This window comes from Monodon monoceros, unplaced genomic scaffold (genome assembly GCF_005190385.1).
Source record: "Monodon monoceros isolate NGI ecotype Baffin Bay Population unplaced genomic scaffold, NGI_Narwhal_1 Super_Scaffold_20, whole genome shotgun sequence".
Lineage (NCBI taxonomy): Eukaryota > Metazoa > Chordata > Mammalia > Artiodactyla > Monodontidae > Monodon > Monodon monoceros.
In genome coordinates this window covers 135,321,863-135,327,862 of record NW_021703777.1, presented here as the reverse complement: position 1 = coordinate 135,327,862, position 6,000 = coordinate 135,321,863, and the positions used below count along the sequence as shown (strand labels likewise).

Genomic DNA, 6,000 nt, shown 5'->3' with positions numbered 1-6,000 from the left:
ATTTAGCCAACCTTCCCATGGACCAAGCATATACTTTTTCCTCCTCTGTCACTGTGTCACAGGGAATCCCCTGAGACCACAGGTGAGCGCTAAGGGAGAAGTATCACAGCTATAAGAGTAAGTACGTGAATCCAATCCTGGATCAGATGCTTTCAGATGATTTACCTACCTGGCTTTATGCCTTGGTGGTCTGACAGAACCAAGTGATGGGCAGTTCTGGCCTCAGATGTCCCATAGAAACACTGCATTTCTACCGGAGCTCAGTAGCAAGCCAGAAGTTACAGCATAGGGGAAGCCATGCTGCATGTCACGTGTGATCTTATACCCCGACCAGGGATTGAACCCACACCCCCAACAGTGGAAGCATGGAGTTTTAACCACTGGACCACCAGGGAAGTCCCCAGAAGTTACTTCTTGAGCTGCTTGGATCTGGGTGGGTTTGTAGTTTTCATGAAATTAAAAGAATTCAGCCGTTATATCTTCAAACAGTATTTCTGTCCTCCCAACACTCACCTCTATGTTCAGGGACTCCAATTAACATCTATACTAGCCCTCTTGAAGTTGTCCTACAGCTCATTGGTGCTCTGTTCATTCTTTTCCAAGCTCTTTTCTCTCTGTTTCATTTAGTTTCTTTTTTCATGTCTTCAAGTTCACTAAGATTTTCTTCTGCTGGGTCTAATCTGTTGTTTGTTTTGTTTTGGGTTTTTTTCTGGTTTTTTTTTTTTTGGCTGCGTTGGGTCTTAGTTGCAGCACGCAGGATCTTTCCTTGTGGTGTGTGGCCTTCTCTCTGGTTGTGGCGCATGGTCTTCTCTCTAGTTGTGGCGTGTGGGCTTCTCTTTAGTTGTGGCGTGCAGGTTTTCTCTCTCTAGTTGTGGCCTGTGGGCTCCAGGGCACGTGGGCTCTGTAGTTGCGGTGCATGGGCTCCAGAGTGCATGGGCTCTACAGTTTGCGGCATGCAGGCTCTCTCATTGAGGCACGCGAGTTCAGTAGTTGTGGTGTGCAGACTTAGTTGCCCCGTGGCCATGTGGGATCTTAGTTCCTTGACCAGGGATTGAACCCACACCCCCTGCAGTGGAAGCACGGAATCTGCATTGGAAAGCGGATTCTTTACCACTGTACCACCAGGGAAGTCCCTGGGTCTAATCTGCTGTTGATCTCACCCAGTGTATTCTTCATTTCTGACATTGTTTTTCACCTTTATTTGTTTGACTTGGGTCTTTTTTGTATCTTCTATGTCTCTACTTAACATGCTCAGTCGTCTTCTACTCCTCCCTTCCTCCTTCCAGCAAGCCCCCACTGACACCTCTTGTGGGCCAGGCCTTGTTGCTGGGTGCAAGGGAAACAGAAGTGATAGATGCAGAATTGTGGAGTCTTGTCAGAAAAGTCTTCTGAGAAAAGCCAGTGTCCAGGAGATCAGAGGTTACTGTCTATTATGCATAGACAGTATCCCCGACCCTCTGTGGACAAGGCCAAAGGGGACCCTGCTGGGAGGGAAGGTCTGGATTCCACACTATTCTTCCACTGCTCAGCTCTGGGCCTCAACTTTCTATGGGTATAAAGGGAGCTAGCCCATATGTCTCCCGGGTCTTTTGGGGACTCGGATGAGACAAGGAGGGGCAGTTTTGGGGCAGGTGCTGATGTGATCTCTAGTCTTGCCTTCAGGTCACTGGCAGGTGGCCTGGTCTCACAAATGCCCTGGTTCTGCAGCAGTGACTGTGCTCTTTCAAGCAGCATCAGCAGGCCAGGCTCCAGGCATCAGGCAGCGGCCGCGTCGATGGAGCCTTATCGGGATCCACAGGCCCCGCTGTCCTGGCCCCGCCTGGCTGCCAGCCCGGCCCCAAACTTTGCCCGTGGTCCCGGGCACCCTGGCAAGGGCTTCTGGATGCAGACCAGCACAGGGCTGGGCACAGGGGGCAGGGGGCAGGGTCCGTCCGCTGGAGGAGTGGGCGAGGCGGACAGGGAGAGGCCCCCAGCCTCAGGCTGAGCAGGGCCTGCAAACTACCCTTTGGTAAGCTCTCCTGCGCATCGCACGAATCTGGCCCGCAGGAGACCTCCACGAGCCTGACCAGCAACAATGAATGCGTGACGGAACGGCTCTGGGTGAGCGGGCGCCGCTGGCACGACGGCCCGGCCTGCTTCAGCGACGAGGCATGAGGGGCTGCAACTGGCCGTCCCCACACTTTGGATCCTGCTTCGTCCGCAGGGGGAGGGCGCGGCCCCCGAAGTCCGTCCCCGGAAAAGCGGTGGCCAGAGGCTGTAACCCCTCCCACCCAGGCCCCACCCCACCTCTCCCGCCCTCTCTCAGCCAATAGCAGCACGTGTTGCTTGGAGGTGCAGCAAGGGCTGGGCCTATGGGGTGGTGCGTTTTTGGGCTGCGGCGCCTCAGGCCGCACCCAGCTCGGGCTTCTGGGGCTGTGCGGAGGGCTGAGGGGGCGGGAGGCCGGGCAGGCCGGTGGGGGCAGCCGGCAGGGTGCGCGCGGCGGACAGGGGGCGGAGCCGGAGCGACGGGCGGCGGCCGCGCTCAGACCTGGTAGCCTGCGCGCTGCCCGCGATTCGACCCTGAGGTGAGGCCCGTGTGCAGGACGGCGGCAGGCCCGGGCCTCCAGGCCGGGCGGCGGGGCCTGTGGCGGCGGCGCCTGTGGCGGCGGCGCGGAGGGTGGAGGCGGCCCCGGGGGGCTGTCCTGGGCGGGCGGGGGTGGGGTTCCCGTCGTTTGGCCGTCGGCCTTGACTGGCGCAGAGGGGCCGACGCCCTGCAGACCCTTCGTCGCACGGGCTGGTCTGTGGGAGCGCCTGGGCAGCTCGTCGGTGGACTGGGTGGTGGGCTTCGGGCGCCCGTGTGGGAAAGGAGGATCCGGGCCGGACGTTGGGTCAGCGCGGTGCTCGCGGCCGCCGGGTCAGTGGCCCGCAGGGCTGACGGCTCCAGGGTTCGAGCACAGACGCAGACAGACGCGGGCATCCGGGTTCTGCCCGTCTGCTCTCGTGTTTTTGAAAAAACGACAGCTTCTGCCCAAACAGAAAAGCCGTATCTGCCTACGGATGGTAATAGGGTTGTCCTGCAACTTTATTAGAGAAGGAGCTGTTGGTCATCTCGCCCTCTCCTTCCTTCCTTTCTTTTTCGTTTCTTTTAGTGGGGCGGGGGGGGGTGTCAGAGGGTCTCTGCCTTTAGCAATTACTTTTATTTTTGCTGTAAAAGTAATTCATGGCTCAAGATATTTTCCAGGTCTTTGTGTTCACTTCATGCAGTCTTACGTTAAAGTAAGTATTTCGGTTAACTTCCGACGGCTGGTGGTGTGACCATATGATTTTATGCCTAAATGACATAAAGCAATTTGTCCTATCCCCAAGAACCAAAAACATAGCTGAGAGCGGTGTGCAGTGCTGATAAGTTGTTACAGAAAGGTTTTTTTGCGGGTGAAAAATTGGTTAAATCTTAATGGGGATAGGAAGTAGGCTGCTGTCCTCTTTGCTGAACACATCAATAGAAGCCCCCAGTGAAAACGAGTCGGAGTCAGTGAGCTGGGGTTCAGCAGGCACCAAAGAGGGGAGGGCATCCCAGGCAAAGAGGGTGAATTGTATGAGGGTGGGATTGTAATAACTGCAGTCTTTAGTTAATGGGCAGGTGCCAGCCCACGTGTAAATTACTTTTTAAAATCCAGAATCTTAGTATTCTGACTGTGGGTTAAACTAGAATAGTAAAGTTGGTTTTTCTTTTTAGCATCTTTATTGGAGTATAATTACTTTACAATGGTGTTTTAGTTTCTGCTGTATAACAAAGTGAATCAGCTATATGGATACATATATCCCCATATCCCCTCCCTCTTGGCGTCTCCCTCCCACCCTCCCTACCCCACCCCTCTAGGTGGTCACAAAGCACCGAGCTGATCTCCCTGTGCTATGTGGCTGCTTCCCACTAGCTGTCTTACATTTGGGAGTGTATATATGTACGTGCCACTCTCTCACTTTGTTCCCAGTCCATTCGCAGATTTGTCCCAGTCCATTCGCAGAAGACGCAGTAGGTCTGCGTCTTCCCGTCTTGCCCCTAGGTTCTTCATGACCATTCTTTTTTTTTTTTTTAGATTACATTTATATGTGTCAGCATATGGTATTTGTTTTTCTCTTCTCACTTACTTCACTCTGTATGACAGACAGGTCCATCCACCTCACTACAAATAACTCAGTTTCGTTTCTTTCTATGGCTGAGTAATATTCCATAGTAAAGTTGTTATTTAGAGAAGTGGATGGTTTTGGCAGTCCCAACTGCTTTTCAGAGTTTTGTTTTGTTTTGTTTTTGTTTCTGCGGTACGCGGGCCTGTCCCGTTGTGGAGCACAGGCTCCGGACGCGCAGGCTCAGCGGCCATGGCTCACGGGCCCAGCCGCTCCGCGGCGTGTGGGATCTTCCCGGACCGGGGCACGAACCCGTGTGCCCTGCATTGGCAGGCGGACTCTCAACCACTGCGCCACCAGGGAAGCCCTTTTCAGAGTTTTGACGTGGGTTACAGCAAGACAAATGGTATGATTTGTTTTACTGCTTGTGTGGTTTTAGTTACAGAGGCTCACTGAATGACAGGAATCTAAATTCTACCCAGTTTCCAAAAGGTGGGATAGTTTCCTTTCTAAAATATAATTTATACACCTCACCGTTTCTCCTTTAACTGTTTGATGCTCTCCGATATTGGTAAGGTTTTGTTTGGTATTCAGTTTTTTGTTATTGATTTTACTATAAAAACTGTTTCTTTAGATCGGTTATTAGTTTTTAGTTAGTTCTTTCAAGTATCCTTGTATTGAATCAGAAAATACTGAAATGCTTTAAAAGATACTTTAAAAAAATTAAAAATATTCAAATATCCAGCCAGTGTTAAAATTTTATTGATCATCATAATTTTTTAACAGTTTGACAGCTAATATAAAAAAGACATTTTTATTATGTGAAACTTAGAGTTTAACTGGACTTGTTTATTGATTTTGAATTTTTGAGTTTTATTGTATTTATTTTTTTATACAGCAGGTTCTTACTAGTTATCTATTTTATACTTATTAGTGTATACATGTCAATCCCAATCTCCCAATTCATCACACCAGCCCCACCACTTTCCCCCCTTGGTGTCCATACGTTTGTTCTCTACTTCTGTGTTTCTGTTTCTGCCCTGCAAACCGGTTCATCTGTACTATTTTTCTAGGTTCCATATATATGCGTTAATATACGATATTTGTTTTTCTTTTTCTGACTTCACTCTGTATGACTGTCTCTGGATCCATCTGTGTCTCTACAAATGACCCAATTTTGTTCCTTTTTATTGCTGAGTATGTGGACTTGTTTATTTATTTTTACATGTTTAATTCTTCCCACACATGTAGAGAGACTAGTATAGTAAACGTCTCTTTACCCTCATCCAGCTTCAGCAGTTATTAACTCATGGCCAGTTTTGCTTTATCTGTACCCCCAAACCCAGATGTCATATCATTTTAGCCGTTAAGTATTTCTGTATGTATATCTATATACTTTTTTTTTTTTTTTTTTGTGGTACGCGGGCTTCTCACTGTTGTGGCCTCTTCTGTTGCAGAGCACGGGCTCCGGACATGCAGGCTCAGCGGCCATGGCTCATGGGCCCAGCCGCTCCATGGCATGTGGGATCTTCCCAGACCGGGGCACGAACCCGTGTCCCCTGCATTGGCAGGTGGACTCTCAACCACTGTGCCACCAGGGAAGCCCTATATACATCTTTTTAAAAAGATAAATACAGATACCACTCTCACAGAATTCCTTATTACCTTCAAATATCCAACTAGTGTTGAAATTTTCTTGATTTTAACAGTTTGAATCAGGATCCAAATGCTATTCATACATTGTGGCTTATTTTAATCTATAGGCTCCTCCATCTTTTGTTATCTCTTGTAATTTATTTGTTGCTGAAATTGGTGGTTTGTTCTGTGGAATTACACACAGTCTGGATTTTATTCTTCTGTAGTTTACACAGAATTTGCTGTAAATGTAATCTCATT

The 6,000-nt window shown here is 49.6% G+C and overlaps 1 protein-coding gene across 4 annotated transcripts in view; it reads left to right on the top strand.

The window, feature by feature from the left end:
- Positions 1–2,430: 2,430 nt before the first annotated feature.
- The window catches only part of ADD1 (adducin 1), a 76,401-nt gene continuing 72,831 nt past the window's right edge, over positions 2,431–6,000 (top strand). For 2 of the 4 annotated variants that reach the window (XM_029235670.1, XM_029235666.1), the window contains exon 1: positions 2,431–2,564. The gene's annotated coding sequence lies outside the window, so the exon portion shown is untranslated. Of the gene's footprint in view, positions 2,565–2,715; positions 3,040–3,169; positions 3,256–6,000 lie in introns of those variants that run through there. The other 2 variants (XM_029235667.1, XM_029235668.1) reach the window with 2 other exon arrangements.